The sequence below is a fragment of the Nannospalax galili genome, unplaced genomic scaffold, assembly GCF_000622305.1.
Source record: "Nannospalax galili isolate Female #2095 unplaced genomic scaffold, S.galili_v1.0 scaffold12317, whole genome shotgun sequence".
NCBI classification, from domain to species: domain Eukaryota; kingdom Metazoa; phylum Chordata; class Mammalia; order Rodentia; family Spalacidae; genus Nannospalax; species Nannospalax galili.
The window spans coordinates 1,249-11,315 of NW_008339677.1; the positions used below are offsets into that span (position 1 = coordinate 1,249).

The following is a 10,067-nucleotide window of genomic DNA, read 5'->3' on the forward strand; positions in this document are numbered from 1 at the left end:
AAGAGGAGGAAGCCCGCCCCATCTTCACACAGATAGCATGTGCAGTTAACTACTGCCATGAGAACGGCATTGCACACAGGGACATTAAATTAGAAAATATACTGTTGGATGACAAAGGACACATCAAACTGTGTGACTTTGGCCTGGCCGTAAAAGTCACCACTGGACAGAAGTTTAAGCGCTGCTGTGGCACCCCCGAGTATTGCGCTCCAGAGTTATTCACGGCCCAAGAATATGATGTACTTGCAAGTGACATCTGGAGCATGGGAGTGGTTTTGTATGTATTGTTAACAGACACCTTCCCCTTCAACGTAGATACCTTTTCACAGATGATGAGGAAGATGTGGATTCCAAAGATCTCCATTCCATGCAAGCTTTCCCCACACATTATAAGCTTCATTGGGCAGTTGTTGAGTGTTGACTTTAGGCAGAGGCCCACAATACATGACATCATGGGACACCAGTGGCTCAAGGACACTGAAGAACTTTCAAAATTGGCATCTTCCTTAGAGATGTGCCCCAGCACCGCAAATCCCAGCATTGTCTTGACTATGTGGGACATGGGCTACAACCCTAAGGACATTAGAGCTTCTTTACGTGAAAAAAAATTTAATAATATCATGGCAGCTTACCTAATTTTAAAACATAAGTCACCTCAAGGCTACAACACCAACCTTCTTAGTAAGCCCATGCAGCCTGGTGCTACCACGATCCCTGCAGGTCCTGTCACCTTCACTCTCCATAGGTGAAGGAGAGAGTCCTCCCATCCCACCATCAACTTACTAACCATCAGCTGTATGATGAGAGTAAGGGTTCAGGAAAGCAGCAAAATCCACATAATCCCTGCCACACCGTGCTGCTAGCAGAAGGGCATGGACCCTCACAACCAAGGACCCCAGAGTGGTGCTGTGGCTGCTCAGCTCATAGAGAGCACTTCAGAAGGAAGTGCCATGACCTCCAAAGGTGTATCTTCAGTCAGTGGATCCTCAAAGGGTGTTACTGGAAACAATCTGAACTGGGGGGTGCCACAGGATGTAATCACCACCAAGAACAGCTCATGCATCCAGAACATACCATCTAAAGAGAATGAAGCCCCTCAAGGTGTGACCACCATAGGCTCAAATTCATGGACCCAGAAGTACGTCATTGATAGAGAATTGTAGAGAACCCCACAGGGTGTGAACACCATAGCCACAAATTCCTGTACCCGGAAAACACCAATTAAAGATAACTGTAGAGAAGACCCTCAGGGTGTGACCACCATGGACACAAATTCATGCACGTGGAATACACCCTCTAAAGAGAACTGTAGAGGAACCCCTCAGGGTGTGACGACGATAGGCACAAATTCATGCACCCGGAATACACCATCTACACAGAACTCTAGAGAAGCCCCTCACAGTGTGACCACCATAGGCACTAATTCATACACCTGGAATACACCATCTACACAGAACTCTAGAGAAGCCCCTCAGGGTGTGACCACCATAGGCACAAATTCATGCACCCAGAATACACCATCTAAAGAGAACTCTTGGGAAGCCCCCCGGGGTGTGACCACCATAGGCACAGAGAGAAAGGATAAGAGCTTATCCCTCTGGGAAACATCCGAAGAAAGGCTCACCAGTGCTCAGCTGCATGACGTGAGCACAGTCCCTCCCCGCTGGAAGATGGTGAAGAGGAGCGTGCTGAGCTGTGTGCAAAGCCTATGCTGCTTCCTGCGGGTCCATAGGAAAGCCACATTTCCCAGAAGAAAATGGAGCCAGTGGAGGAAGGGGAGGGCAGGGCAGTCACACAAAACTAGGTAGGTGGGACAGCCACGACGCACCGCTGCATTTTTTTAGTCTATGCATTTTCTAATTTTCTTTGCAATTGATACATGGTCATTTTACTCACTTAAAATATGAGTTCAGAAGGAATCCCAAACCACCCGCCTTCTCTATAACCTGAACATGTTTAGCTAGATAGAGACAGCAGAGTTTGGGGACCAGAGTATGGGGAGGCAGCAGGGAAGGAGTTGGCTGAAGTGAGCAAAGGTTCAGAGGGGAAAGTCACATGGGAAGCTAAGGCACAGAAAGGCCCCACAGTAAAGGCAAAGTCCTGTGTATTTCAATGTCACTAAGAGGGTCCCTTTCACGTGTCTTTCTGCTTTTAAGGGAGGAGCCTCTGTGGACACTGAGGCACAAGGTGGGGATCAACTAGATGTAGACTGAGACAGCTGAAGCAGGAGACAGGCAAGAATTCCAGGTGACAGGGGGCCTACATACCCAGCACAGAGGCCTCTGCCCAGCACAGGAGGTAAGCAAACGGCCACAGGCTTCTCCACAGGAAATCTGTGGCACAGGAACTGTGGCCTAGGGCTGGACTTTCACAGCACCCTTCTCAGTGTGGTAGCTTGAGCCAAAAGAGTACCTGAAGTTGTCTGTGGGCTACAAATCCATGTGCCCCGATCTTGGGGGAACCATCTTCCTGCTCTGCTCATCTGTCTATCCGTTCAGGTCTGGGCGAGAGGTGATGGCTTCTCACCCCAGGGGAAGTGTGCTCTCACCAGAGAGACTATTACTAGTGGAACCTGAGATACCAGGGTGAGCGAGTTGGTGGAGGACGTCAATGGAGTGAGTATGGGGTGTGGCTAGGCGACAGTGGGATTCCTGTGTCGGGCAGCCTCCTGATATCCTTTTCAGGCTGGGCGCAAACTGGGGCCCAGTGCAGAGTAAAGCTTGGGAAAATGACAGCTGGGAAGTGGCCCCAAGGAGAATTGTGCCCCCTTTACTCCTCTACTTCCCATGGCTGCTGTTGGCTTTTCTGCTTCCTCCACAGCCCACCTCCCTCCCAGGCCGGGAGACCGTCCTCATGGCATAGTCGTCCAGTGAGTCGAGGGGAAGGGACCCTTTCGTGGAGACTCTCATCTGAGCCAAGTCTGTTTTCTGCCTGACCGGACAGTGCCAGCGACCTTGAGGAGGACATGTATCACTTTTGCTGGACTGCTGAGATGGAGCTGTTCCAATTTGGAAAGGTAAATGGGCCTTGCCATGCCTGGGGCCCAGCTGCTCCAAGTGGCATGGTCTATATCCATTACATTACTCTACAGAGGCCACCTCTGGGGTCAGGCCTGGATAGAAATATTGATCATGCTGGGGCTTTCAGCCAGAAGTATGAGCATAAAGGAATTGCTGTGTGAGTTGTCTGCAGTGTTCTTGTGGGCTCCTAGGTAAAGAGCTGTTTCCTGCAACAAGAAATGGCCACATGGGACTGAATGCAGGGGGTAATGTATGGGGATCTTCCTGCTAAAGGGTTTGCTGAGCCCACTAAGTACAAGCCTGTGGTAGAAGCCAAATTTCCTGGCTGGGTCATGCCTTTACGTAGGCCAGCCTCCCTCAGTCTCATTGGCCCCACATTGTAGAAAACCAAGGGAAACAAAGGCGGCAGAGGTGTGGCTTCAAGGGGCCTATGGAGTTAGTTGGGCTGGGTAGCATGTCTCCACTCTGACACTTTGGCCACAAACCTTCGTAGAGGAACAGCTTGTGTTGAAGATGGTGCACATCTTACACCTGGAAGGCATGGCAGATGTCACAGGCCAGTCACTCCATCTACATTGGCTTTGAAAACAAAGTAGAGCCTTACAAAGCTTAGCCCAGCCAAGAGACCGAGAGAGTAGCTTGCTTGTGGGGCTACAGTGGGTCTAGGTCAGCAAGTTGACTGCCAAGCCAGGCCTTTGATCCTGGTGCACTTTAAGTAAGCCAAGGCCTGGGGAAGGGGGAGCTGGGTGCTGTGGCCCCTTCAGAAGTCCCAGGAGGGACATTTTGAGTGAATCATAGGCTTCAGCACTGTGTGGTGGGCTCTGAAGGAAGGTGAGCCTTGGAAATGTACAGAGGTGCTACCAGGAGGCTGGGTGAATTTACTGTGGCATGACCATGTGCCCGCTGCTGAGGAGAGGGGGTGTTGCTACTTTTGGCCCGCTACTTGAGAGAAGGGAGTCAGGTGAAGAAGGAGCCCACAAACGTGACACTCTCTGTCACTGTTGCCTGCATATTTTCCACACTGCCAGAAGGAGCAGGTGTAGCCACTAGCAGCTAGTGTGTACCAGGCTCTTCATGCACATCATCCCAAGGTAGCCCACTGCTGTCCATATCACAGAGGAGGAAAGTGAGTCTCGGAGATGCTCAGTAGCGTGTTCTTTGAGATAAAGCGTGTTCAGAAGAGTGTAATCAGAACACTAACTTTTGAGCCCGGGCCTTTGTCCCCTGACAAAATGCCCAATGTGGAAAACTCTCTGTCACTGTTGCCTGCATATTTTCCACACTGCCAGAAGGAGCAGGTGTAGCCACTAGCAGCTAGTGTGTACCAGGCTCTTCATGCACATCATCCCAAGGTAGCCCACTGCTGTCCATATCACAGAGGAGGAAAGTGAGTCTCAGAGATGCTCAGTAGCGTGTTCTTTGATATAAAGCATGTTCAGAAGAGTGTAAATGGCATGGTGAGGGGTGGCTGGCAGGTCCATTATGACCTATCACTGCACGTGGAACTGACACAAGGGGGAGGTTTTCGACCAGGGTTTAATAGCCAGCAGTTCATGGGGTGGTAAAAGATGGAAGTGGGGAGAACTGCATCCAGCAGGACCTGCATCCAGCATTGTCTGTAGGGTGGCAGTCTGGATGGTTTCTAGCAAGGCCTTAACACTAGCAGTGCTGTACTTGGGGTAGCAATGTGGGGAGGGGTGGAAACATGTTGAGCAGAGTCTGACACATATAGGGTGTAGGGCTACAGGAAGTGTGTAGTAACCTGATACCTAGCAGAATGGGCTTCTGTAAGTGTTTGAACTGGGTGGAAGTAGAATAGGTGTCCTACAGAGTCTGATACCTAGCAGTCCACATGGGCCAGTGCAAGGTGGGGGACGTAAGGCGAATCTAGCAAGGACTTATATCCAGTAACGTATGTGGGGTGCTAGGGGCCAGCTTGGCCTGACATGTAGACATTTGTATGTGGCATTGACAGATGAATGTCTAGCCAGGCCTGATACCCAGCAGTGCATGTTCATCAGCAATGTGTGTGTGTTGGGGGTCGGGGTGTCTAGCAGGGCCTGATACCTAGTTCTTTATGTGGGATAGACTGGGGATATTCAGCTGGATCTAATACCCAGCAGTGTAAATGGAGTGACGGCAGGGTTGGGGTGTCCAGCAGGGCCCATCAGGAATTGTTTTGGGGCTGCTGTGGGGGTACTGGCTGGTCAGCAAATCCTGTTATCTAGCAGTGTTTGTGGGATGACAACTTGGGGGAAGCAGGGTGTCATCCCCAAAAGCCTGATATTGAATAGAGCATGTTGTGTGGCAGTTAAAGTGAGATTATCAGGGCCTGATAACCAGCACTTCATGTTGACAGAGCGGAGGTGTCTTGCTACACCTGAAACAGCACTGCATGTGGCCTTCATGGGGATTGGGTGTCCAGCAGGGCCCAATTCATACCAGTATATTTGAGCTGTGATGGCAGAATGGTGTCTAAGAGGACACTCTTACCCTGCAGTATACATGGGCCATTACCAGGGGTTAGTGTCCAGTAGGGCCTGTTAACTGGCAGTGCATTTCAGAGGGCAGAAGAGTGTAAGACTGTCAAGTAGTGTCTGATACCTACTGTGTATGTAGTGCCACTGGGGGGCTGTGGTGGAACCCTGCTGTTAAGGTTGGCTCCTTTCTCAGTAGGGGCTTCATGCCTGACTTACCTGGAAAATGCAGCCAAGCAGGGATGCCTGACCTTTTTTGGAACATGACCTTTGGCATAGTTACCTGGAGTAAAAACTAACCCTAGGTTTTTTCTATGTGATAATCAGGCATTGCCTGATAGTCTGGAAGATAGGAGCCCACTGCCACATGTAAATAAAGCATACTATGAGCACCTATCAACTGAGGCTCTGCTGCACAGGCATAGGGGCATGACTCTGGATCCCTTGGCTCCACATAAAAGAGCATTGCATGGTTATGTGTACTGGTAACCCCAGCACTGGGGGTGGGAGTAGAGGAGGCAGTGGAGACACCAGGCAGATCCCTGAAGCTCACTGGCTAGCCAGCCTAACTGAACTGAGGTTCAGTGAGAGACGCTGTCTCAAAAGATAAAGGTGGAAAACAGCCAAAGAAAGACACCCAACGTTTATCTCTGGCCTCCACATGCAAGTGAACACACATACACCTGCATGAAAATATGCACACACCTTATACAGTGCAGGAAAGAAATTCTTGAAGAAGTAGTAAAAAGATCTAAGATGTGGTGTTTGGCACCCCCTGGTGGGCGCTGCACCCTTGCGGACCCTCCCCTCGAGGTCCATCGCGGTCACTCACGTTTGTCGTCTGTGTCCCTCGCGGTTTTCAAGGTCCCTCCCGGTCCCTCGCAGTCAGCGGCTGCACCATCAGGGTCCATAAGGGTCCCGCACAGTCGGCGGCTGCGCCCCTCAGGCTCCCTCGCGGTCCCGGGCTGCACTTCTCCTGGTCCCCCAAGGCTCCTCGCGTTCTGCCCCTGCGCCCCTCGCGGTCACTGGCAAGTCGGCGGTGGTGCCCCTCGCGATCCCTCGCGGTCCCTCGCGGGTCGCAGTCCCACGCGATCTGCCCCTGCGCCCTTCGCGGTGCCTCGCGATCCCTCCTGGTCGGCTGCTGCGCCCCTCACGGTTTTTCGCGGTCACTCCCTGTCACTCGCAGTCGGCGGCTGCGCCCCTCAGGGTCCCTCGCGGTCCCTCGAGGTCCCTCGCGGTCAGCGGCTGCGACCTTCACGGTCCCTCCCGTAAGGCAACTGCACCCATCGAGGTCCATCGCGGTCACTCACGTTTGTCGTCTGTGTCCCTCGCGGTTTTCAAGGTCCCTCCCGGTCCCTCGCAGTCAGCGGCTGCACCATCAGGGTCCATAAGGGTCCCGCACAGTCGGCGGCTGCGCCCCTCAGGCTCCCTCGCGGTCCCGGGCTGCACTTCTCCTGGTCCCCCAAGGCTCCTCGCGTTCTGCCCCTGCGCCCCTCGCGGTCACTGGCAAGTCGGCGGTGGTGCCCCTCGCGATCCCTCGCGGTCCCTCGCGGGTCCCAGTCCCACGCGATCTGCCCCTGCGCCCTTTGCGGTGCCTCGCGATCCCTCCTGGTCGGCTGCTGCGCCCCTCACGGTTTTTCGCGGTCACTCCCTGTCACTCGCAGTCGGCGGCTGCGCCCCTCAGGGTCCCTCGCGGTCCCTCGAGGTCCCTCACGGTCAGCGGCTGCGACCTTCGCGGTCCCTCGCGGTCCACGGCTGTGCCCCCGCGGTCCCTCACGGTCCTTGGCCTTCGGCGGGTCCGCTGCTGCGCTCCTCGCGGTCCCACGCGGTCCCTCGCGGTCAGCCGGTGCACCCCTCGCGGTCCCCCGCGGTCGGCGGCTGCGCCCCTCGCGATCCATCGCTGTCACTCATGTTTGTGGTCTGCGCCCCTTGCGGTCTTTCACCGGCCCTCCCCGGTTACTCGCAGTCTGAGGCTCCGCCACTCAGGGTCAATCGCCTCGCGCATAATCGGCGGCTCCGCCTCTCAGGGTCCCTAACGGTCCCGCACAGTCAGCGGCTCCGCCCCTCAGGGTCCCGCGCGTTCTGCCCCTGCGCCCTTCGCGGTGCCTCGCGATCCCTCCTGGTCGGCTGCTGCGCCCCTCACGGTTTTTCCCCGTCACTCCCTGTCACTCGCAGTCGGCGGCTGCGCCCCTCAGGGTCCCTCGCGGTCCCTCGAGGTCCCTCACGGTCAGCGGCTGCGACCTTCGCGGTCCCTCGCGGACGCTCGCGGTCCTATGCCTTCGGCGGGTCCTGCTGCGCCCCTCGCGGTTCCTCGAGGTCCCTCGCGGTCAGCGGCTGCACCTCTCGCGGTCCCTCGCAAGTCTGCGGTGGAGCCCCTTGCGGTTCCTGAGAGGGTTGGCGGCTGCGCCCCCTCTCCCCACGCCCCGCCCTGCCTCCCCGACCCTCGCGAGGTCGGAGGCTGCGCCCCCTGGCGGATGGGCAGCCTCGCCCCCTCGTGGTAGGCAGAGGAATTAACCAAGCTTCATATGATCAGGTCTTAAAAGCTGAGCAACTTCAGAAAATTTTTTACTTGAGTCAACTGAGGATCCTTTAAGTACTGAAAAAGCCTTGGTCACTGTGGGAAACAATGCAGCCTTTTCAACTAACCAAGCCGTTATTCCATTGAATTGGCTGGTATTCCAATTGTCAGAAACAAAATCAACTATCTAAACCAAAGTATTAAAGAGAAAGCTTTAAATGCACCAAATAACCTGAGTGTGAATGTTGAAAATCAAATCAAGATAAAGATACACATCCATCAAACCTGCACAATGTCTTCTCTGATCCTCTGAACTCTGCTGTGCAGCTGACTGCACTGAGGTTGTTAACAAACATGACTGTTACCAATGACCACCAGCACATGCTGGACAGCGACATCAAGGACCTTTTCCACCTGCTACTTACTGACTGGAGATGGAGGCACCAAGGTGCAGGTTTTGAAGCTGCTTTTGAATTTGTGTGAAAACCAGCCATGACAGAAGGACTACTCAGTACCCAAGTGGATTCTTCATTTCCCTTTACGATGGCAAATAGCAAAGGAGATTATTCTTTGAGTGCTTACACTATTTCAGAACATAAATAACTGCCTCAGGGGAAATGTCTCTTAGTACTCACGTCAGTTAGCATGCTTGTGTTTAAAGATGTTGTGTGTAAAATACTGGAGAGCAAAGTGTCCATCCGCAGGCAGCTGGTTAACTGAATTAGCCACTCTTTTAAAAGGACTGAAGTGAATCTGACTGTACCGATAGAGAGATCTACCCATGGAATGGTTGTTTGTAAAAGGACATTGTAAAACAGTATGGGCAGTATGATCCCACGTGTGGTATTTTTATGATGAGAAACACATTTATATATAGACATTTCGAGTTATCTAGCAGTGTTTCTGGGATGACAACTTGGGGAAGCAGGGTGTCGTCCCCAAAAGCCTGATATTGAATAGAGTATGTTGTATGACAGCGAAAGTGAGATTATCAGGGCCTGATAACCAGTACTTCGTTTTGACAGAGCGGAGGTGGCTTGCTACACCTGAAACAGCACTGCATGTGGGCTTCATGGGGACAGAATGGTGTCTAAGAGGACAGTATTACCCTGTAGTATACATGGGCCATTGCCGGGGATTAGTGTCCAGTAGGGCCTGTCAACTGGCAGTGCATTTCAGAGGGCAGCAGAGTGTAAGACTGTCAAGTAGGGTCTGATACCTACTGTGTATGTAGTGCCACTGGGGGCTGTTGGGGAACCCTGCTGTTAAGGTTGGCTCCTTTCTAAGCAGGGGCTTCCTGCCTGACTTACCTGGAAAGTGCCACCAAGCAGGGATGCCTGACCTTTTTTGGAACATGACCTTTGGCATAGTTACCTGGAGTAAAAACTACCCCCAGGTTTTGCATACTATGAGCACCTATCAGCTGAAGCATTGGCTACTGCCTCCACACTATATTTTCCCTAAGCACCACTGAATAAACGGAGCTGTTTCACTGAATCTGGAGCTGTTTGTATCACTGAACCTGCCTCTCTGGAAGGGCTTTCTTCCATCAGTGCTCACTGGCCGTCCTGACCCCATTCGTCGTTTCTGCTCCCTTTGTCCTCGTGAAACGGTGGCCAATGACCCACGAGGAAAGGGAGAGACCCTACACTTGAACACCAGCTAAAATTAACGTGCTGGTCTCTGCAGAGGCTGTAGACATTGTGAGGAATGTGGGGCTTTGTGCCAGCTTATCCATCTGTCTAGAACACTCCTATTTTATTGGTGCTTGAGCAGATATTGCAACATGTGGCTCATGGCTCCTTGACCTAGCAGCTTGCAATTCCCAGCCATGGTGCTGGTGATGCTATCCTGGTCCTCTCTCTGACAAGATTGGCATATGTTCCTGAAGTTCTAGAACATGGCCTAGAGTCCCCAGAGTGGTCTACAAGACAGGGACATGCTGTTGAGGGTGACAGAACAATTTCTCCTCCAGCAACCAATTACTAAGTAGAGGCTTATCCTCTTCCCCCATATCTGGGGTCTTGGAAGAGGATCTCCTTGGAAGGCAGC

At 52.9% G+C, this 10,067-nt stretch overlaps 1 pseudogene; it reads left to right on the forward strand.

Moving 5' to 3' along the window:
- The first annotated feature begins 6,219 nt into the window (after positions 1-6,219).
- LOC115070613 lies at positions 6,220-8,643 on the forward strand (annotated as a pseudogene).
- The last annotated feature ends 1,424 nt before the right edge of the window (positions 8,644-10,067 follow it).